The sequence below is a fragment of the Ascaphus truei genome, chromosome 10 (genome assembly GCF_040206685.1).
Source record: "Ascaphus truei isolate aAscTru1 chromosome 10, aAscTru1.hap1, whole genome shotgun sequence".
In the NCBI taxonomy this organism is placed as follows: Eukaryota; Metazoa; Chordata; class Amphibia; order Anura; family Ascaphidae; genus Ascaphus; species Ascaphus truei.
Genome location: NC_134492.1, coordinates 50,581,076 through 50,605,779, shown reverse-complemented (window position 1 = coordinate 50,605,779; position 24,704 = coordinate 50,581,076). Strand labels below are relative to the sequence as shown.

Genomic DNA, 24,704 nt, shown 5'->3' with positions numbered 1-24,704 from the left:
CATTCAAGTCAACGGGCGATAATGTGAGATCAAGCAGTGATGGGCTAATCCAAGATGGCCGGCGTCACATGGGATTTCAGCCAATCAGAGTGTGGAATTGGTTCCCATGATCTGATTGGCTGAAATATCATGTGACACCGGCTTCGTCACGTCATCTTAAAGGCAAATGAAGCACAGCCATTCTGATTGGCTGGCATCATTCCCTTTAAGTGACGTCATGTAAAAAAAAAAAATTAAAGTCGGAACATGGTTTGAACAGCCAATCAGGTGGCTGTTAACCATTTTGAGGCTAAATGTGACGTCACAAGCCGTATTTAAGGCCGTGACGCCTAATTTGAGCCCAAGAAGACGACGAGACAACATCGGTTGGGATTTACCATGGGGTTTTTTTGGATTGACAGATGAAGATAGAAGATAAAGAAGATCAAGAAATGGTTACAGATGAAGATAGAAGAAGGTGATTAAAGAAAGAAAAAAGAAGATTTGGGTACCTGATCCGGATCTTCATGGCGGATGGCATCGGATGCTGTTGGAGGCCTTCAAGGTACGTGAGCTTCCTGTTACCCCGGGAGTCGGAGGGCCACCGCTTCTAATGGTAAGTAATATATTCAATGTTTGTAAATGTCTCTTTTTACAGGTTTCTTCATTGGATGTGTTTTTTGATTTTTTTGGGGAGGCACATTGATGATAATATATTAATCTGTACCACTTTAGGGTACAGATTAATACATTATTATGACAATATTTGGGGGGCATTTGTGGCTTGGTATTGCTGTTGTTTTTTTTAATGTCAGTTTCTTATGTGGATGTGATTGTTTGTTTTTTTCCTGCTTAATGGTAATAAAATGTTTGCGATTGGTGTTCGTTTGTAATTAATGTTGTATTATGTTAGCTAATGCGTTTTATGGTTATATCAGATATTGTTTGAATTTATTTCTTTGTCTTTTAATGTTTACATTCATTCATTTTGTAGTAATGCATTGGTTTGATTGGTTTGTGTTACTATTCATTTTGATTTGGTTTAGGAATTAATTGGTTTCATTGGTTAATGGTTTAATTAATTCATTGTTGCTGTTGTTATTGCTTGTATTCATTGGATTAGCTGGCTGCTGTTTTTATTTACTTTATTTGGGTATGCTAATGCAGTGTTTAGTAATGGGCAAATAATCTATTATCCATATCTGGATAATAGTTATTTTGCACATTATTGTACTGTATGTGTTAGGGGGGTGTATTTAGTTAGAAATAATGTTTAGTATTTTTGTAGGCACAGCATTGGTACCGCAGGCCCGCGGGGACCCTGGGACGGACGCGGGGTCAGCCGGGGACACCCGGCCTCCCTCGGGGACACCCGACGGCCTGTTGTATGGGTGTTGCGCATGCAAAAATGTAAAACAAGAAATTTTTCAAAGTCCAGCTTTTTTTGCGTCTACCTTGAGCTGACGTGTTCTGTTGAACGCAACGTTCGCGTACGCTAAGGTTACGTAGCTTAGTGCATCCCGCTTAAAGGCAGAATTTAACGCAAACAGGGTAACGAGTTTTAGAGCGCAAAGTGCCTGTTTGTGTGGCTTAGTGCATCGTGTTCAGCGCAACATCACGTTCTAAGAGCACGTTGCGCTCTAAAAACGACTTAACGGAGCTTAGTGCATGACCTCCTATATATTTTACTTTTATTCTTTTGGGTGGAATATCTACACTCCACTCAACAAACGATGATACAGCCCATAATATAAGCCTTGTTCTACCAAGAATTCCACCAACCAGAACGGTTCCGCGTTTGACTAACTTGGGACCAAAGGCCACCCCAGCAAGTAGACTACTAGAATAACACAACCTAAAAGCTAATGGGTTAATACAATACTGAACAGCTTGCCATGCATTTTCTTGTTAATTAGAATCTGGAACATATCCAGATCTCCATTTTTTTTGTATCGTGCATTTTTTCTGCATGCCGTTTTTTTTAATGACATTTACAAGCTATTGAAATTAAAAACAACAAATCTTTACAGTACTAATGCAATTCAATGTGTTAATCAGGATATTACCATTATGTAATTGGTATTAATTCAGTCTCCAAAAATGCGTGGTTAAAGCATACTACAAAAAACAGTCAATGCATTTTAAGAAACAATCAATAAATCTCCAACACATGATATTTATTGAAAAGAATTGACAGATATTAAAAACCCAAAGCTCATTTAGGCAATTACCTCATTTTAACCTAAGTCAACGTTATGTTAATAGTAACGCTTTAGCCACAAAAGTGAATAATGTAACATTATCCCATAGCTTTAATTATGAGTTATTCATTCATTAAGCTTAGTAAAGATTGATGCTGTGAAAAAAACATTATAATACTCTATAAACATAATAATACTCCATAAACGTTACAATACTCCATAAAAGTTGATCAAACAAACTTGAATGCACTTAATAATATATTAGTCTCTTAGAAGACCAAGCAGTAAGGTAGCCATGGGCCATGCATGACTAGTTGGCCACTAAGGGTTACAAAGGAGTTCATATTTTTACCTACATTTAGCCTAACTAACACCCCTATTGTCAATCCCTTACTAGCCACTATGGTAAACATAAGGTTAAGCCCCACTTCCTCCCCCCTGGGAGGCCTAAGTACCCACCCCAGGACACCTACCACAATTACCAACCCCCCACCCCAACACACCTAAAACTCCCTTTATTAAAAAGACATAGCCAACATTAAAAGCAAAGGCAAATAGGTCTCTAGGTCATGCTACAATGACCACTACAACGGACAACAATAAAATACTCGTACCATAAATCAGTCATTTCCAAACATATATGATGGTCATTGTGGTCATTAACCCCTTGGGGTTCAGTGAGGCTACCTAGGCCATCTCAAAGAGAGCGTAGGTCTGCTTATTAGCATCAAAAGGGTTAATGATAAAATAATACCACTTACCCCATCTTCTCTCATATTCAGGGTCAATTAACCCCAGGAACTAATCCGTACAAATAATTGATTGCTTGCTGGCCCAACCTTAAAACAAAAACGTCCCACAACAACAAAAAAGTTTTCAAAAAATCCAATGGCCCGATTATCTAAAAAAAAGTGAATAAATTAAGTCAAAAAGTAATCCGTGGCCCAGTGGCCAAGATCCAATGAGATGCAATCCACGTCCTATGGAGTCTAATCTTCAGTCTCGATTGAATTAATCGTTCCTCTGTTTATTTAAGACTCAAAAAAGAAAATCTTCTTCTTGGTCTTCCGTCTTCATAAACGCATCCATTCTTATCGCCCTTTCTCCCCCGATAACAGCCATGTTATGTGAAAGCACAACCCTTATATAGGGCCGGTCACCCTCACATAACGTGGTTAGCGACCATGCGTTAAATAAAGCAATCCAATAGGTTATGATGGGTTAAACATGTGGTTAAATCAAACACTCATGTTCAATAAACCAATCCAGAGAGGACCTCTCAATGGATATATTGTATTATCAACTCCTTCGGTGCCAATGAGGCTGCCCACCCTACCAGATCTAACATAGCATAACATTCCTGGGTTCACGGTCTTTGCCAGAGAGATTTTCTGCCCCTTTTGTGTTAAAATGGGTATAACAGTGCTATGTGCTAATAATATTTTACTTTACTCCAAATCAAGAACATTTTGTATGATCCAGATTAAACTATTTTTTAAAGCACTCTACTTCATTATTTGCCTGCCTTTATTTTATAGCGTGTTGTTTTCTGGCTAATGTGTAGCTATAGTGTGTATAAGGGATAATACTGAAAGCTTGTAATTTTTCAGGTGTTATTTATGTATTTTTTTTTTTTAAATAACTCTTTTTGGTACATAATTATTCATCTGTTGAATCCCACAGTGGCTTTATAATGTAAAACAACCCTACATTTCTGCAGGCCCCACCCTACGGCCACTGCGCAAGTGTGTCAAGAACACCCAACTCCAGTGCGATTTCCATAGCGTTACTTCCCAGCGTTAACCATAGCACTGCTTAGCACATCTGGGAAAAGATCAGATCGGCCTCGATTAGCTGATTTGCATCCAATTTGAGTTTCAAATAATGACAGCCTTTTTTTTTTTCTAAAGCATGATTAATTACATGTTATTTTCTTTGGTGAATTCAGCGTTATGTAGGTCAATGCTTTCTTACGGTATGTATGATAAAACCATTTTAATGAATCTAGCCCGAAATCCATTAGCAGAACAATGTAAGTCAGTGTTAAAATGCTTACATTCATTTATAACCTTCTACGCTCTCTGCCTCCCAGCCTTGCATTGTATATTCCTTTGTCAACTCTTTGTGATGCTGACTATATTGTGGTTGTTGTTTGAGTTTGTACGTGTCTCACAGTCTTTATTCTCCGGCTGTCAAATATTCTCACATCATCAAGTAATAAATCATGGGAGATATTCAATGAAAAAAACCCGCGTTCCTTTGCTGGGGTTTTTTTTTTTCTTCTACTTGTTGTGGCATATTTTCCACCCATCGCCAAGCAGCAAATCATGAGCTCTATTCATCCCATTGCTATGCATAGCGTTTGGTATTTTATTATTAAACTATTTGTTACCGTTGACATATTCTTCAACGTCGTGCTCTGCAAACGCTTCCTGGTGTACAGCAGTTCCAAGTTTTAATAGAGGAATTCGTTCTGGAGACGCGGAGGATTGCGAGATCGTTAAATGGACTAAGATGAGTTTTTCATAGATTACAATGTTGTGTTCAGACCATTAAAAGCCTCACAGGTCTCTTCTACAAATGTGCTGTCAATGCAGAGATCTGCAGTTGAATGATCAAATATGAAAGTCTCATTGAAAGCAATAGCTGATGGTTACTCCAGAATGCCCCCACCTTTGCCTTACATCGGGCTTCCTGTATCAAGGCAATTTGGGCACAAAACTGGGAGATTTTCACCCTGTCCCTATGTATTAAAGTAGTTTGCTCCAGTTTTGTCCCGTCTGCCCCAGCTTCCACATACCTAAACCCCCTGCATGTGCACTTACCCTAACCCCCTGCACGTCACTTACCATAACCGCCTGCACGTGCACATACCATAACCCCCTGCACGTCACTTACCATAACCGCCTGCACGTGCACATACCATAACCCCCTGCACGTGCACATACCATAACCCCCTGCACGTGCACCTACCATAACCCCCTGCCCGTGCACTTACCATAACCCCCTGCACGTGCACTTACCATAACCCCCTGCACGTGCACATACCATAACCCCCTGCACGTGTACTTACCATAACCCCCTGCACGTGCACCTACCATAACACCTTGCACGTGCACATACCATAACCCCCTGCACGTGCACTTACCATAACCCCCTGTGTGTGCACCTACCATAACCCCCTGCACGTGTACTTACCATAACCCCCTGCACGTGCACCTACCATAACACCTTGCACGTGCACATACCATAACCCCCTGCACGTGCACTTACCATAACCCCCTGTGTGTGCACCTACCATAACCCCCTGCATGTGCACTTACCATAACCCCCTGCACGTGCACTTACCATAACCCCCTGCACGTGCACTTACCATAACCCCCTGCACGTGCACTTACCATAACTACCTGCACGTGCACTTACCATAACCCCCTGCGTGTGCACCTACCATAACCCCCTGCGTGTGCACCTACCATAACCCCCTGCGTGTGCACCTACCATAACCCCCTGCGTGTGCACATAACATAACCCCCTGCATGTGCACTTACCATAACCCCCTGCGTGTGCTCTTACCATAACCCCCTGCATGTGTACTTACCATAACCCCCTGCATGTGTACCTACCATAACCCCCTGCATGTGTACCTACCATAACCCCCTGCATGTGCACCTACCATAACCCCCTGCACGTGCACTAACCATAACCCCCTGCACGTGCACCTACCAAAACCCCCCTGCATGTGCACCTACCATAACCCCCTGCATGTGCACCTACCATAACCCCCTGCATGTGCACCTACCATAACCCCCTGCACGCATACTTACCATAACCCCCTGCACGCGTACTTACCATAACCCCCTGCACGTGTACTTACCATAACCCCCTGCACGTGTACTTACCATAACCCCCTGCACTTGTACTTACCATAACCCCCTACATGTGTACTTACCATAACCCCCTGCATGTGTACCTACCATAATCCCCTGCACGTGCACCTACCATAACCCCCTGCACGTGCACTAACCATAACCCCCTGCACGTGCACCTACCAAAACCCCCTGCACGTGCACCTACCATAACCACCTGCACATGCACCTACCATAACCCCCTGCACGTGCACCTGCCATAACCCCCTGCACGTGCACCTGCCATAACCCCCTGCACGTGCACCTGCCATAACCACCTGCACGTGCACCTACCATAACCCCCTGCACGTGCACCTACCATAACCCCCTGCACGTGCACCTACCATAACCCCCTGCACGTGCACCTACCATAACCCCCTGCATGTGTACTTACCATAACCCCCTGCACGTGTACTTACCATAACCTTAGAATGGCACGATCTGGAAAAATAGGTCAATAATAACATGTTTACAAATAAATACCAAACTATGCATAGCAATTTAATGAATATACTTTATGATTTGTTACTTGATGACATGAGGAAAATATTTGACGACAGGTAGAATAAAAGCATGATTCACTGCCTGGTGAAGTGAGAAGAATATCTGGCAGCAGTAGAAGAAATACAATGTAACAAAGAGAGATACAAATGTGTGCTAATGCAGTAATGCTGGTAATGGTTTCTATGTGACAAAGGAGCATACACAGAAAGTAGAGGGATAAAGGTACATGGGAATTAGAATTTGCACATTAATGGCAATATTGACTAAGCGAGGCTCTACCATGTGAGCTTCTGTAGCCAGAAGACTCCTTACTGGCCATTCTACTTTCCCAGGGCAATGCATCAGCGCTACTCAGATTTGGGTATTTTCCCAAAATACAAGGTGTGGCCAAGCAGGAAGTGAACTAAATTATATTCCTTAACAAGTTTACAGGCGTTTATATTAGGGATATGCAAACTATTCCATATGGAGCTATGTATAAAAGTCACAACACAATGCATTTGCTGTACTGTAGATTCACAGCTCAACGTATTGTTGACTTGTGTGTTCTCCATACTTCGGGATCTTGGTAACAAAATGTGGGTTGTGTGAGGCTTACAGCCGAATCTCCTAGAATGACTCTGCACTGGTCTGTACCCAGCACACTTATTAAGAACTGACATATCCGGCAATGGTTCTGCCAGGTTGGATAACCATGACACTAATTAGATATGGAATCCCCTCAAAATTGTTCTGAGTTCCTGAGGAACAATTACCACCAGTGGACGTAAAACCAATTCCCACTGGAGGGCAACCTTTATCGGAATATTATGTGTGAGTGCTGGTCCTGGTCCCATTTCCAAACTGGCACAAGGGCAGACTGGGGGTTAAAGACGGGGTTAGAGATCTCCATTCATGAAAGAGGAAGACTGACCACTTTGAGAAATATATTATTATACTTGACATTTACACCGATGCATGTAACTAAACATGATGATCTAAACATTATACACGTTATGGGCCATATTTACTAAGAAGTATTCTGCCATACGACACCTTCTGGTGCTGGAAGACACTTCAAAGCCCATTCTGGTCTTCCAGCGCTGAAAGATGATTGCTTAGTAAAGATGGCCCTATATAGCCCTATATGCCATAATGGATAATATGTCATAAAAGTACCTGTTTCTTAAAAATAAAAAATAAAATAAAAAAGATTGACATATTTATAACACTAAAAAATATATAATGTATTTTTAATAATATTATTTATAAATTAAACATCTTCATTTCATCTTTAGGAAGCATCTGTATTTCCCATTATGGCAAATAATATGTATATGTATAATACTATGCAGCACACCTCTAGAAAAAATATACTATTGGTAGTATACACACACGTTATATATAATTTTCTGATGTGATGTGTGGGATTCTATTACATTTAAGTACATTCAATAAAACATTACATTAAATAACATAATTAAAACTAATTGCTGTGTCCCAAATACTACCAATATTTTATCTTACCCTTTCCCCAGCCATGTTCTGTTCTTAACCTACTGTAACTAGAACAATAATGGGTATCGTTGTATTTTCTATTGTTATTAAGGAGCCAAACAGCTCATGCAAACAGAACTAAAAAGGCCCGGAGGATTTTGTGGTTATACAAATGTTACCGGAATGATATGCAGGCAATATTTGCATTCCAGATCCCTACTGCCTTGTAAGAAGACATCCATCAAGGTCAATACAATTACATTAATACAAAATACTGCCTTGGGTTATTTGATTGTTAAAATTTAATAAATTGGGTTTGGATAACCTCCAATTTCTCTCTTCGGCAATCTTCTGTGTAGTAGTTCTAAAGGGAATGTTATTCTGAATACAGGTAATCCCCCACCATAGGCAATGGTTACATAGAAGATGATGTTGAAAAAAGACATACGTCCATCAAGTTCAACCTATGCTAAATTTAGACGACAGATACTTTATAATAAATAATAATAGCATGTTCTTGTATAGCGCTGCCAGTTTTACGTAGCGCTTTACAGAGACATTTTGCAGGCACAGGTCCCTGCCCCGTAGAGCTTACAATCTATATTTTTGGTGCCGGAGGCACAGGGAGATAAAGTGACTTGCCCAAGGTCACAAGGAGCAATTGAACCGAGCACCGGTAATTGAACCAAGCTCCCCTGCAACAATCTCAGTGTCGGTCAGTGTCTTTATTCACTGAGCCGCTTGTTTTCCCTTATCCTATATCTATACTTCCTTATTGATCCAGAGGAAGACAAAAAAAAACCCCAGTGTCACATCATCCAATGATATCTCATAAGGAGAAAAATAAATTCTTTCCTGACTCCAAGAATTGGCAATCAGATTACTCCCTGGATCAACATCCTTCCCATGTATACTTATTTAGTATATCCCTGTATACCTTTCCTTTCTAAAAAGATGTCCAACCTTTTTTTGAACAAATCTATTGTATTGTATGTAATGGTTAGCCGGTTAGAAACACTTCTCCTACTTTCACATCAGCCCCTATTAGACCGTTGCTTTTCTTTCATATGTAAGATATCCTTGTGTATATCCCAAGCAGTGTTTCATTCCTTTAATGTATTACCTCCTCCACTGGGAGACTATTTCATGAATCCACCACCCTTTAAGTGAAGAAGCGAGATGCCCAAGGGATTGAGCGATCATTGATTTAACAGCTGAGCTCCCCCAAGTAAAAAAAAATGGGAGAGCCAGCTGAGATTAGGAAGGAAAGGCAGGATTTAAAGTCCGAGAGGGAGGTGGAGGTAGAAAATGTAGAGGTAGACGGTCAGCAGGTAATGGATTTGGCAGCAGCAAGAGAAGAGGAGACCAAATCCCACCATCCCGGCCATTGGGTTATGGAGTGTGAGAGATAGACAATGATAGGAGACTGCAGCCTCCCCAGCAGTCATGTTGAGACAACAAAAAGGGTTGTAACTGGGCGCTCTTAAGTGAATAGGATCTAAAAGAAATTAATTACTGATATAAATGTCAAGTGCAAATAAGTGACTTATAAAGTAATGAGTGCAAACGTGACTACAACAGTGACAAAATATATTACAAGTGACCTATATTTAAATATCAACCATCACCTGTAAGTGAAAAAGTGTTTTTGTTTTTTTGTTTTCAATGTTTTTATTAGGCAATTAGATAATACAACAGTCCTGACAGATATCATAGCCTAACAATTTTCCAAAACATATTTTTTTGGGGGGGAAAAGAATGGCAACCTAAGTTGTCAAAGAAAAAGGGGGGTGCCTTCTTAGAGGGAAGGCAGAGAGGGGGGTGGTGTGAGAGATGAGGGGGTGTGAGGGAGGGGGGAGGTAGGGGGGGATAGGGGGGGGCATCCCCCCCTACCTCCCCCCTCCCTCACACCCAGTTTTGTCGTCCCATTTGGCTGTTAAGGCTTTTCTGGTGAGAGTCGTTTGAGTTTTCCCTTATGGAGGGGGAGTGGGCCTCACTCCCACCTGGGTTGGTTGGCGCGCTCTAGTAAGATGGGACCAGGGTTCCCAGATAGCCTCAAAGGCCGGGGTTTTTTGTCTGATGTTGGCTGTGAGCCTCTCCATAGTCATCACTTCCCCAATCCTTTTTTTAATCGTGTTTAGCGCAGGCGTAGCTGTTTATCTCCAGGAGGCCGCAACACAGCATCTCGCCGCAGTGAGAATGAAGGATATTAATTTCCTGGTGGGCCGAACTATATTCGGCATGGGTGCAGCCAACAGGAAGGTCAGTGGTTCAATAGGAACTTCTAGGTCGGTGACCTCTTTTATCAGAATTTGGACCTTGGCCCAGTATTTCACAATTTCTGGACAGGTCCACCAGATGTGGGCCATGTCCCCTCTATTACCACAGCCTCTCCAACATTGGTCTGATGCCAGAGGGTAGATCTGGTTTAATCGTGCTGGGGTAAGATACCAGCCAAACCTGATCTTATAAATGTTTTCCTTAATTGTGGTGCAAAGGGAAGTTTCTGAGGCTGCCTGCCAGATTTCCTCCCAAGTCTCTCTTTCGATATTAACGTTTAGATCAGCTGACCATCGTAGCATGTAGTCGTGCTGTGTAAGGGACGTTGAGCGCATTAAGATATTGTACATGTCCGAGATAAGTCCCTTCTGGTAAGACTTGTCCTCACACAGGTGTTCAAACGTAGTGAGAGTGGGGTATTCTGGATGAGGGCAAGTAGCTCTGACAAAATTTCTAATTTGTAGGTATTTAAAGGTGTCCAATTCTGTGATTTTAAATTTGTTCCTCAGTTCTTGGTAGCTCAGGAGCCTCCCTAGGCTCAGTACGTCGGCAATCGCCTCTATACCCCGTGTGTGAAGGTGGGCGAACAGCTTAGATCCGCATCCTGGAGGGAATTTGGGGTTATTAACGAGGGGGGTGAGTTGTGAGTTTGTGGAGGAGAGGTTAAATTTATGTTTGCATCTGGACCAGGTGTCCCACGTGAATCGTGAGGCCTGTAGCTTAAGATTGTGTAAATGGCCATCTCCTCTGTTCAGGCTCCAGAGGCAGGCTTGCAGAGAAGGCAATTTGGCACATCGAGTTTCCATTCCCACCCAGCAACATCGGGTCGGGTCTGAGTTCCACATTACTACCTGCCTGAGCTGAGCGGCTAGATAGTATTTATATAGATCAGGTACCCCCCAACCCTCCTCTGGATCTAGTGGTCATCAGGACTGATCTGGCGACCCTGGGTCTCTTACCCTGCCAAATGAAGTGGAGTAGTCTATTCTGTATATATTTTAGATCGGCGGCCGGGACCTGGATTGGGAGCGTCTGGAATAGGTACAGCATTCTTGGGAGTATATTCATCTTGGTAGAGATCATCCTCCTGATCCATGAGATCTGATAACCTTCCCACCGATCTAGATCTTTTTTGATCTGGTCCCATAGTTTTGGGTAGTTATCCCTATATAGGTCCCGATAGTGCCTAGATACATTAATTACCAGATATTTAATGCATGAGGGACACCATCGGTAGCTAAAATTTAGTTTAAGAAGTTTGACTACGGGGTCGGGAAGACTAAGATTTAGGGCCTCTGATTTGTCGCTGTTTATTTTATACCCTGATACCTTTCCAAACTCCGTCAGTTCCATCTGGAGGTTGGGGAGGGAAGTTAGGGGTTTGTTCAAGGTCAGGATAATATCGTCAGCGAATAGGGAAATTTTGTATTGTTCAGTGGCAATGGGGATACCTTGGATGTTCGGATTTTGTCTTATTTTAGTCGCCAGTGGTTCAATCGTGAGAGCGAAAAGGAGAGGGGAGAGGGGGCAACCCTGTCGGGTGCCATTTCGAATGTGGATTTGTTCCGATCCTCCACCTGATAGTCTAACTGAGGCGGATGGATTTTGGTAGAGCGCCTGGACACCCTTAAGGAAAGAGTCCCTGAATCCAAATTTTTTTAATGTTTGGTCTAGGAATAGCCAGTCAATTCTGTCAAATGCCTTCTCTGCATCTAAACTTAATAACATAGCTTGTGAGTCTGTGTGACGATAGTGAGGGTTTGGCCCGGGATTAACGGGGTTACTCCCCAAGGGCCCCCCTCTAACCTCGCCAGGGAGACAAGGGGTTAACTGGGCTGAGGCCCAGAACTGTGACTTAACCCTTGTTAAATAACATGAAAATGCTTATTCCCCGGTGTAAATGATGTTGTTGCTGGATCAGGGTCTGCATAACCCACCCACTGGGACTTAAGGGGTTAATGAGCTACAGTTTAAGAAAATTCCACTGTATTATGTCCTTTAAGGAAATCTGGACTTCAAAGGGTTAATTGAAGTTGAATGTGAAAAGAGAAGGTTTTAGAACCCCACATGATAGATGCAGATGGGGGAATGCAAGCTTTTGCCTAAATATTGGTTCTCTGTGTTTTAAAACTGCCCTGCAGTTGATTTTGTCCTGGGATTTAAACCCAGGTTGGTGACAAAAGGCAGTGCTGAATAAACAGTTACCTGAAAACTGGTATTTTGGTAACGGAGTAAGCCAGGACCCTGAGCCTTGGGGTACAGCCTCCGGGTCACCCCCCAAGTACACACATATTAAAAATATAACTTTGTCATAAGAGGGACATATATTTTTGATAAAGTGACTTTTTGCAGTTTTTGAAATACACAGGCAGAATGCTAATGGTGTGCTAATGTACAGGCAGAATGCCTGTCTTTGTAATGCGTAAGGAACCAAATGGTGCCTCATATGAGTATTCACTGTAAGTGTATATCAACAGAGAGGTGTGATATATCGCCCTGATCAATAGGTAACTGACCTAATTGGTTATGCGAAAAGCCAAAAGCCCACTTCAAAAGGTTTTATTGATGGGTCCAGGGGGGGGGGGGCTACCCCCAACAGGATATCAAAAGTGAGTAACTTTATTAAATATAAGAATACTATGAGATGTCCTTGGCTGAACCGGCTAAGAATTACATAAGTGTATTGGCGGGAGTAAGCCGATCTTGGGGAGACTAAACCCTGTATAGGTACCTGCTGCTAAATGCCAGATATTAATATCTCTATTAATGTTCATATTACAATAATGATGGGTCTCTCTACGAGCGTCAGGTGTCCCAGAATGCAGTAATATATCTCACCTGACTGTGTGTATTACGGAACGGAAGTTATGCAATGATTTGCAGTAAATATGAACTTTTGGTTAAGTCTGAGGAACCCCTGTGGTGATGAGCAGGAAAGGCTAGAATTTACAAACCTGATCATCAAAGACTATTTGGCTAATTGCTTATGCTTGGCCCAACGGACAAAAGGAATTAACCAGAGGAAGTGGAACTCTTCACACTGTCCACCTTGCTTCAAAGGGTTTGTTGATGGGGGGGGGCTACCCCAAGCTGGAAGTCCCAAAATGAGCTTCAAACGCTTCCAAAGGACATTTGGTAGCCGTCTCGGCACCTAAGGTTACAGATAGAGGGACAAACGGTTTATAAACTGCTGTCCACCCATATATCCTTTGTCTTCGTTTGCTGAATGATTTCCTGATTGCTGGATGAAACTGCCAGTTCAGATGGGACTGTTTTCATTATTTTCATCTTTTACGTAAGTGTCTATATTTTGCCTGTTATTGTATAATCTGTTGTGTTCACCTTTATCAAGGAATAAATTATATTTATCATATCTAAGTCTCGTCCCAGTTCAAACCCAGGTATATATATATATTTATATATATATAGTTTTTTGGTGTACAATTACAGCCTGTCGCAAGCTCTCGTGACAGTCTGTAAGATGGGCATGGTCAACTAAATTAATGATTTTACGGGTATTGTCTGAGGCCTGGCGGCCCAGGACAAACCCGACCTGGTCCATTTGTACTAGTCTCGGGAGGATTGGATTAAGTCTGTTCGCCAGTATTTTACTGTATAGTTTTAGATCATTGTTCAACAGTGAGATTGGTCTATAGCTTCCGCATTGTGAGGGGTCCTTCCCTTCTTTGAGAATTATGGCCAGATTGGCGGACGACATTGAAGATGGGATAGGACACCCTTCTAGAAATGAGTTGAACAATTGTAAAAGGTGGGTGGACAGAATGGGGAGAAACTTCTTATAATAGGCATTCGTGAAACCATCAGGGCCCGGTGCTTTAGAGATTTTGGAGGCCTTGACGGCCCTTTCTAATTCTTCCGCCGTTATTGTAGCGTTCAGGAGAAGGATTTCCTCCTCTGTTAATGAGGGGAGGTCGCAATCAGCTAGGTAGTCAATGGTAGCCGATAGCTCCTTCGGGTCTGGGCTAGCAGAGTGAGCCCTTAGGTTGTATAATTTAGAGTAAAATTTAGTAAATTCCTCTGCAATTTTTTTTTCGTTATATAGAAGCTCACCAGCACTATTCCGGATCGCCGTTATTTGTGATCTTTTTTGTATGCCTCGTAGCTTGCTAGCAAGAAGTCTGTCGGCCTTGTTCCCTTTATCATAATACCTCTGACCCATCCATTTAAGAGCTTTTTCAACATTGTCCATTTGAATTATTCTTAAGTCGCTTCTGGCGGAAGTCAACTGTTTGTAAATTTTCCGGGAGGGGTTATTTTTATGCTGTTGTTCTAAGCTGATTATTTTGTCTGTTAGCTCTTTGGTTTGTTTAATTTTTTTCCGATGGGAGGCAATCGAGATGAAATGTCCTCTGATTGTCGCCTTATGGGCTTCCCACAAGCTTGCTGGAGAGGCAACAGTGCCTGTATTTATCCGGAAATATTCCTTAAGGGATTTTTTGAGCTCCCGTACTGTCTCCGAGTGATTCAGTAAGGAGTCGTTAAGTCTCCAGCAATATGAGGTTGTTTTCACGAATGGAATGGACAGGGTCATGGTGATAGGAGCATGATCTGACCACGTGATTGGGCCGATGTCAGTATCTAAGGCGGCTTCTAGAATGTTCTTGGTAGCAAGGAAGTAGTCTATACGGGAATATGTCTGGCGAGGGGCCGAGTAAAAGGTATAATCCCTTTGCCCCTGATGTTGTGTTCTCCAAATGTCCAAAAGAGAAAAGTCCCCCATAATGTCCTTGAATTTTTTCCCCAGTCTTTGTGACTGGGTGGAGTGTTGTCGCCCTGGGAGGCTAGATTTATCTTCTTTGGGGTTGAGAGCCATATTTAGATCGCCTGCAATAAGTAGCGATGATAGGCATTGGGGGTCAATTTCATACAGAACTGTTTTTAAGAAATCTGTCTGGTTCTCGTTTGGGGCATATAGGTTAATAAGGGCGATTGCCGAGCCTCAGACATAACCGTAGACCACAATAAATCTTCCCTCTGGATCTGCCTGGATTTTAGTTAGATTAAATGGGGTGCCCTGACGAATCAGAATGGCAACCCCTCTGCGTTTACTACTGTATGAAGAGAAGTAGCTCAACGGATACGTATGCTGGAATGTTTTGGGCGGCTCCTGAGACGAGAAGTGTGTCTCCTGGAGGAAAACAACATCGCCCCCCAACCTCTTAATCTCCTGTAGGGCCAGGCGTCTTTTTTTGGTATTGTGGAGACCCTTGACATTTAGGGAAATAAACCTTAGAGCTTTTTGGTGGGACATTCTGATAGGTATTGACGTTTGCTATTTGTAAACTCTGAGTTAAAGTGGTAGCTGGCCAGCCAAATGGGGCGGAGGGTAGGGTGGGAGGGGATCCGCTGGGATAGGATCAGCGGGGGTAGGAAGGAAGGAAGGTAGACCCTATTGGGGTCTGGAAAGTTTGAAACCGATCTACCTACAGGCCGGTTGGGGTGGTTTAAGACCCTAGGGGGGCGGGTCCGACGACAGTCTCCAGTAAAGGTGGGCTGGGGAGAGACCCTTAGCTATTGGGAGTTACTGCCGAAACATCTAACTCGTGGGTGTCCCAGATAGTTGGACTACTATCCTGTGTGGGCGTTGTGGGGGGTTGGGGGGGGGGGAGGGGGCAGGCGCTGGGTGGCCCAGTACTGAGGGTGGGTGGTAGGGGGGGGGGTGAGTGGGTGGAGGGGGGAGGGAGGGGGGGTAAGTGGGGGCGAATATTCTAGGGGGGCAGGAAGGGGGGGGGGGGGTTTGGTTCAAGTGTAGGTGGGGAAGGGGACAGTTCATGGACAGAACCCGCTTAATGTGCACACGGCTTCTATACTGCATATCAGGCGATCATAATGTGTACATTGACAGTTCGGTTAGGTGTATACAAGGTTAGAATGAACCTGTGATCTCTTGGGCTCTCCTGGGGTGGTGAGGTTCGGGTGTGTCTCCTCCGTGGAGTGTTCCTTGGGGTGAAAAGAAGGGAAAGGGAGGGGGAGGGGGGGAGGGATTAGGGGAGGAGGGGGGGGGGAAAAGGGGTGTGGGATGTGGGGAGAGAGGGGGTTGGGGGGGGAGACCAGGGGTGAAAGGGGGGGAGAACAACTCGGACATATTTCCTGCATGATGTTCATTACAAACATTGTACCTCGTACTAGGTGGGCAGTGTGTATACAGATCTAGACAGTTTGGTTATATGCAGTATTGAGCAAAAGCAGCTCGCTCTTGGGCTTCCTTGGAGCGGCGAGAATCAAGTGTGTCTCAACAGGGAGGTGATCCGTGGGTGGGGAAGGAGGGGGTGGGGGGGAGATTGATTGTAGGGGTAGGGGAGTGGGCTGGGGAGAGGGAAGGAGAGAGGGGGCTGGGGGGGGTGGGGAGGCAGGGGGGGGTGTACTGGGGGGGGGGGGTTGGGGGTGGGTGGGTAGGGGGGGGGTAGGGGGTGGGGGAGGTGAAGAGGCATTTCGCATACATATTCTGCAACAGATACAATTCATGCAATATACCACATATCAAGCAAACATAGTGTGTGCATTGTTAGTCTAATTAGACATATACAAATTCCTATACATTGCGGAGAGAAAACTAGCATCTCTTTGGCTCCTGCAGAGCAGGTGAGTTCCAGGGTGGTTTAGCATGGGAGTGCTCCACGTCTGTGTAGGTGGGGCAGCTTTCGTAGAGGGGGGGGGTAGGTACATGAAGGGAGGGAAGGGGGGGGGGGGAAGGGAGGTAGTGAGGGAGGGGGTAGGGGAGGAAAAAGGGGGGAGGGGGGAGGGGGAGAGGGGAAGGGAGGGAGGGGGGGGAGGCAAGGGGGACGGGGGAGTGGAGGTGAGGAGGAAGGGGGGGGGAGGAAGGTAGTGATAGGGGGAGTAGGGGAGGAGAGGGGGGAGAGGGGAGGGCGGGGGGGAGGAGGAAAGGGGAAGGGAGGGGGGGGGGAGGCAAGGGGGATGGGGAGGGGAGGAGGAGGGGGGGAGGTAGGGGCCACATCTAGATTAATGTGCTGTGAGGGTAAGTCTCTCAGTGGTGGGTGCGTTGAAGTGCATCAGCTGTACAAACCCGGTCTTCCAGTGATCGTCTGCTAGGTGTCAGCCCAGGTTTGTGCTGTCCGGGTTCTTGCGTGGGGGGGTGGGGGGGGAGGGCAGGGGTCTGGGTGTCGTGGGCAAGGGGAGGCATGCTGCCAGGACTCCCCGCGGGCGCGGGGGGAGAGAGTGCTGGGGGGACCGGGATCGGGAACCAGGGACCAGGCGTGGGCGGGGAAGGGACGACCGGAAGGTAGACGTTGGGTGGAGCCTGATGATCCTCGCGGACAGCCGTAGTCCTGCTCTGGTGATTCCATCGTCGAAGCGGGAACCTGTTGCGCCTTCTGATGACGTCAACCAGTGCTCGTCTAGGGCGGCGGGGAGCGTCTCGTTGGTATGAGTCCTCCCCCGACGCCATCTTGCGGAGGTATCCAGGCAGCCGCGGGGCGAAGAAGATCCACGTGGGGAGGAATGGACTCACCCGTCGCCATCTTGAGGGATCCTTGGAGTTTGAAGCGATGTTCGTCTGGGTGGGAGCCATGATCCTCTGTGAGGTACCGGAATCAGCTTTTCGGGGTCCCGCAGTCGCTGTGGTTTCTTTGAAGTGGCTGGGGTTTGGTACTGGACCTGTGTCCGGACGCAGTCTTCAGCGATCTCTGGACAGAGGAGTGGCCACGTGTGGAGGTATGGGTGCTCCCGTCGCCATTTTGGGGGGTACATATTTTCCCTTTAGGTGTTGTTTTGCATGTTATTATAATGTGCGAGTTAAGGGTTCCGCATGTGTGGGCCGTGTGTTGTACTGGGTAGTCCTTTATTTTTCCCGGGACTGTCTTTGTCCCGCGATCCTCTCTGATGTTCGTACGGGGATGTCATCTCTTTCTCGTGGCTGGCCATCCGGTAGGTGTTCCGACTGGAAGGGCTCTAGCGGGAGTCCCAGGACTTTGGCAAGGTGCTCCATATCCTCGGGGTGTCGCAGCGTGAGGAATTTGCCCTTATGGGAGACCACCAGCTTGAAGGGGAACCCCCATTTGTAGGTTATCCCCTTCTCACGGAGGAGTAGAGTCAAAGGGCGGAGGGCTTTGCGGCGGTCCACGGTCCGCTTGGACAGGTCATTGTAGACCTGCAGCTGCTCGCCTCGGAATGCGACCGTGCTCTTCCCTCTGCTTGCTGTAATCAGCCTTTCTTTAGCTGAATAGCTGTGTAGGCGCACGATCGCGTCCCGCCGACGGTTAGGGTCCTCAGAGCAGGGGCCATCTCCAGGTCCCGCGGTTCAAGCTCGGGGCAGAGGAGGAGGAAGAAGCCAGACAGATAGTCCCGCAGGTGCGAGGGCAATACAGCCTCAGGGATGCCGCGGATGCGCAAGTTCTGGCGGCGATCCCTATTCTCCTGGTCTTCCTGGCTGTCTTTTAAAGCGTTTATCTCGTGGCCCAGGCGAATTATTTCATCGTCTGCTTCAGATTGGTGGTGTAAGGCCTCATCTAGCCTGGTCTCCAGCGTGGTTGCTCGCTCCTGCAGACCATGGATGTCCTGCCTGATCTCTGCCACAGCCTCTTTTATGTTGGTTTGCAGGGAACACTGGAGCTTGGTGAGTAACCCCTCCAGATATTCCTTAGTAATGCCTCCGTCCACGGGTAGGGTGGTCTCAGCGGGGCTTGATGGGTCATGGGGGCCTTGTTTGCCTCTCTTGCCTGGGGTCTGGGCGCCATCTTGCCTCTTACTTCCCGCCTCAGCGGGCCGCTTTGCGGGCGTAAAGAAGTTACCCACTCCCTGGGTTGAGGGGTTTTTCCCCTTAGATGTCATCTTGACAGGTTTGGGGATTTATTTGTGGGTTTTGGGAAGTTTTTTAGTGGGCTAAAACTCCTGCAAATTAGAGTTTAGTCGGAAGGGTCTCTGGAGCTCTTCCTTCAGCCGACCGTCCTGTGTGACGTCATCGACACGCCCCCGTGAAAAAGTGTTTTTAAGGTACAAGTGTTTGAAGCAGCAGCTCAAATAACCCCTTGTGGGCCGTCCTCTGGTTCCGAAAAAGCAGCCTGGATATCCAAAAACTGGGGAGCGCTTGCAGATCACATGTAGGTTTCTGTAAAAGATAAAAACACGAATAATAGTGTAGCCAATTCGTCAAAAGGTATAAAGTGAAAGTGTTTTTTTTTTTCACTTTATACCTTTTGACGAATTGGCTACACTATTTTATTTTAAATCTTTTACATAAACCTACTGTACACGTGATCCGCAAGCGCTCCCCAGTTTTCAGATATTCAGTCATGTTGAGAGCCAGGTTTCTGTTTCTAACATTGTTGGCTGCAACCAGGATACGGACCCGCAGAGCAGAGGTGGGAAGTGATACACCGACCTTGGCCTGGGATCAGAGGCCTCGGATGCAGGGAGTGTCCGGTACAGTTTCGAGGTCGATGCAGGTGACAGGCAGGGGTTGTCAGGTTCCAGCAGGAATCCAAACACCAGCAAGACAAATAGGATCAAAGACAGAGCAAGGCACAGAGTACTCGTAGCTGTGATCCAGGCAGAGGGCTAGGCAGGTGGCAAAGGTGCAAAGTCAGGACACAGGCTGGGGTCAAGGCAGGCGGCACAGGAGCGATGGTCGGAGTCACAGGCTGGTGTCGGCACAAAGGAGGTCTCAGGAAACAGGGTAGGCCTCAGGGCAAGCAGACATTCTTATGACAAGCACAGGTCACAAGGGATTATGCTCAGCCCCCTCCTGGTAGAAGAGGCAGACCCTAAATAGTAGGGAGAGCCAATAGGTTCAGAGCTGCACAGCAGGCCCCCCACAAGGCAGGCTCAGGTTGCAATTTAAGCCCAGGAAGAGGTGCAGCCAATCACAAAGTCCAGGGAGAGATTTTCCAGGAACCAAGATGGCCACAACAGCCACGTAAGGGCAGGTTCAAGTAAAACCCTGGACTGGAACCCTTACACTGTTAGAGCAAAGAGGTGAAGGGAGCGAGAGCAGAAAAGGTCATGTACAACTAGAGCCTTGTTATTCAGAGAGCTGACATTCCAGAGGGCACAGGAGAAGGAAAGAGAAAAGAGAGAGAAGGAATATGTATTAAGTTAGATGGGTTATATGGGGGTGTAAAAAGGTAAATCATTTGAAAGAATAAGGGCCATGTTGACACTACTATTCTATGGAGCCTACACTTGGATGGGCTGTATGATATCTACGGTTACTGAAAGGTTTCCTATATGCATGAAAGCGGCAGCTCGCGCTGCTGTTATTTTTGCATTTTTTTGTAAGAGAAATTTCCATACCTTTTGAAACATTTTATTTTTACAAATCTGATGCTCCGGAGATAGAAGCGTGTGACATATGAAGTGTCTGGGAGGATAAAATGGATCCCTCCGCAGAGCCCAGTGCAGTCTCAAAGTTACCATGGTAACCCCAGAAGCTGGAGTTGAATGTCTAACTTAACTAACATAACATTAAAGAAGCAGAAACAAAGAATGAAGGACCAACTAAGACCCTATTGCAAGATGCTAAGATGTGTCTGCACCCATCTCGGCAAGCTCCTCACCCCTACCACATGCAGCACTTATCACCTGAGATCTGACTCCAAAAGACTGCTCACGGTCCCAAGGTTCAACAAAGTATCCGGACTCTCCTCCTGTTACCATGCACCTCTCGTCTGGAACAATCTACCGGAGACTCTCACAGCCGCCACCAGTTTAGGTTCTTTCAAGACTTCAGGTATCTCACATTTTAATCTTGTCTGTAACTGCTCCATACGCCCATAACATATATTATCTTTAACTTCATGAAATGTCTGTAAATATAAGGTGTAATGATGTTTATTGTCCATGCACACCTAGACTACGGCAATGCACTCTACCTGGGTCTTCCGGAAAAAGAGCTGCGCCACCTGCAGCTGGTGCAGAGTACTGCGGCCAGGTTGTTAACTAATCAGACCTGTTCTTGCCACATGACACCTGTTCTCCGTTCTCTGCAATGGCTACCTGTAAAATGGCACATTTATTTCAAGATCGGCTTGTTGACATTCAAAGCTCAACATGACCAGGGTCCTAGCTATCTGCAAGAGCTTCTAGTTCCCTACACTTCCATTCACTCACTTTAACTCACTCACATATAACAGTCCTCATCATTCCCTTCACTTCCTTTGGCGGGACAATCTTCCCTTTCCCCGGCCCCTTATATACTTCCTTTGGCGCCCGAGCTTTTAGCCACGCTGCTCCCACTCTCAGGAACAGTCTGCCTCATGCAGTTCCGGAGGCCCCTCTCTGGGAATCTATACAAACAGGCTCAGACCTAACTGTTTACCCAGGCATTTAATTAATGAACAACAACCTGTCCGGCATTTAATAGTTACAGTACCGTCCCATCCTGTATTGTATCTTTCTTTGTGTTTGGCCTCTTTTATAACGTTAAATGTCTTCTTTTTCCTTTTTGTAACTATGAAGCACTTTTGGGAAAAAAGTGCTACATAAATAAAAGTTATTATTATTATTATTATTATTATTATTATTATCTTTATAAGTCTGTGCACAGGACATACTTGAAAACGAGAGGTAACTCTCAGTGTATTATTTTCTGGTAAATCATTTTATAAATAAAATGGTAAATAAAAAGAAAAATACAAAACAAAAAATATATATATATATATAACAATGCAACACACGCATGAAACCAACTTCATAAAATATCCTATTTGATATAAATATTGAAAAGGCATAAAGGCAAGAAATACTCTTCCAAGTTAAACCATAAAAAAATGAAAAAGAAATAAAGCAAAAACCCAACCAAATTCCCCAGAAGACAATAAACAGGCAGGCAAGAAAAGCACAAATGTGCATAGACATAAATACCAGTAAACAAAGAGGAACAGCTCTGGGGAAAGGCAGTTTATAAAAGAAAGACAACATTATCTATCATGAAACTGACCACTGCAGCGTTACATCAAGCTCCCGTCCTCCGAGGTATAAACCACATCATCAGATGGAAAGGCAGTAACAATATTGCACACAAAAGTCGATATACAAAGATCATGACCAGTACTGGTACAAATAAATCTCCAAGAAGAAGAAGTTCCTAGCAAAAGTCCTGTATAGTCCGCGGGGTCAGTTTGGACAGGGCCGCCGACAGGGGGGGGGGAGGGGTTACAGCAGGGACTTCTGTCCCGGGCACGGCCAGGCAAGGGGCCCAGCATCCCTGCCGGCAATCCTACAGTTCTCTTACTGCAGGCAAGATGGGCCCTCCCCTTCCCTGACTGCCACCCCCACCTATCCCTCCTCACCTGCGGGACAGAAGGGCCCTCCCCTTTGCTCAGCACCGCCCATCTGTCCCTCCCTTCCCCCAGGAGTAGGAAAGATGGCTGCCAGGGTATCGGGTTCTGTTTGCCAGGCTATGTGTAAAAAGGAAGGTTTTTAATTCCTTTCTGAATGGAAGTAAAGTTTCCTGATTACTTATTGCAGCAGGAAGCTTATTCAACAGTCTTGGGGCTGTTCTTGGTAAAGCTCCTCTTCCAGCTTTATTGACCTTAAACCGAAGCTCAAGCAGTTCAGGGGCGATTTGAGGTGTTACTGATTAGGCCGTTCTGAAGGTAAAGGGGGGCTAGTCCATGGACAGCCTTAAAGGCAAGGAACGGCAGGAAAGGATTCCCATAGAAAGCAAAGGGAGTGTTTCTTTTGATCAAGCTGGTGCATTTCTCACTGGTTTCCCCCCTGTTTTACAGCCAGGAGACTTTAGCAAACCACCCCTATAATGTGGTAGAAATACTCTGAAATTAGGCAATATGGCTAAACACTGCAGGGAACCTGTCCACGTGCCGGTATGCTCACGGGAAACCACCTTAATGAGCTCTGTGGCTGTAGGAAAGATTTGATCAAACTGTCATTTATTCCAATGACTTTTGTTTCGGATATCAGAGTGTGTGAATAGGTATAACAGTGCGTATTACTGCGTTTTGTCAACGGGTCTGTTCAAAGGCACAAAAATGGAGCATTTCTGGGTTGTGAGAGGAAAAGAATATTAAATAATACATTAGAAAGAGTGGGGCTAATGTGATATTCCAGGCGTTGGCAATCTTTTTGTCCTTTTATATTCTCACATCATTCTAAAGGTATTATATGCTCTGTTTGTGTGCTTAATAATGTCCCTTCTATGCTCAACGGACTCATTGTGGATGGAAAATCAAAGCATCACAAAAGGTTGTTGTACTGCTGATGTTACACTAATCAGTGAAAATAACACTATTAGCCAATAACAGAGAGGTGTCATTTTCCCTGAGTTTACGCCGTATTCGCTAACCGGCTTGTAACATTGCAGACATACAGCAACAAACAACACACAGAACCCCAGCAAGCTCTTTTTGTACACATACGGTAACGCAAAAATTATTATGATCACGAGAGACCAAGTAAGTTACGGGGAGTAAAGAAGCAGGGTCACCAACAGGGAGGGAGAGCCGGGGCGCATCCAAGGCCCGGCGGCAGCGTGGGGCCTTGTCAGGCCCAACTTCTGCGTCTGTCTGCTGGGACTCTGCTTGCTACCAGGCCCCAGTTTTCCCCAAACTGCTGCAGGCCCGTCTCTGCTATGCCAGGCCTCTCTACTGCCGGTGTACGCCGGAAGCTGAGCGCGACTTCCGGGCAGTCTCATCTCCCAATGCGCCGGCGGAAGAGAGGCACATCCTCACAGAGAGGGAGGCGCAGCATGGGAGAGAGGAATTTTGTGTTGGGGGGGTATTGTGGGGGAGTTGCACAGGTGTAGGGGGATTGTGTGTGAGGAGGTAATTAAGTGATAGGGGGAGAGGGTGAGAGGAGAGGGGGTGGAAGAGGGAGGTGCGGGAGTGAGAGGGGGGAGAGTGAGTGAAAAAAAGAGGGGGGAAGAGTGAGATACAGAGGGGGGAAGAGAAATACTTGCAGGGTTGCCACCTCTCCGGGTTTGACCCAGAGACTGCGGGTTTTGCCCACTTATCTCCGGGCTATGGGTTTATCCGAAAAATCTCCGTGCGGTGGCATCTCTCGACATCTCCCCCTGCAAATCTGGTCAACATGGCTGCGCATCGTCAAATGGCACCGCGTTGCCATGACAATGGGATACTACTTGACGTCACGGCACCCCCCGGCATTATGTTGCCATGACAACGGGGCATCACATGATGCCTCGGCGCCATAAGACGTCCCATTGTCGTGGCACTGTGACGCCACTTTGTCATGGTAACGCGCGCCATTTGACGTCGCGGAGCCATGCTGACCGGACCTTGCAGGGGAAAATTATGTCGGTAAGATAAATAAATGTAAAAATGTTTATTACAAAAAGTCTCCGGGTTAGTCTTCAACAGAAGGTGGCAACCCTGAATATATGGAGAGGGGGGGTAGAGTAGAGGAG

General features: G+C 45.6%; 1 long non-coding RNA gene across 3 annotated transcripts in view; it reads right to left on the bottom strand.

The window, feature by feature from the left end:
- The window catches only part of LOC142503952 (uncharacterized), a 58,311-nt gene extending 34,383 nt beyond the window's left edge, over positions 1–23,928 (bottom strand). For all 3 annotated transcript variants that reach the window (XR_012804143.1, XR_012804144.1, XR_012804145.1), the window contains exon 1: positions 23,770–23,928. This is a non-coding gene — a long non-coding RNA (uncharacterized LOC142503952). The remainder of the gene's footprint in view (positions 1–23,769) is intronic.
- Between the last annotated feature and the right edge of the window lie 776 nt (positions 23,929–24,704).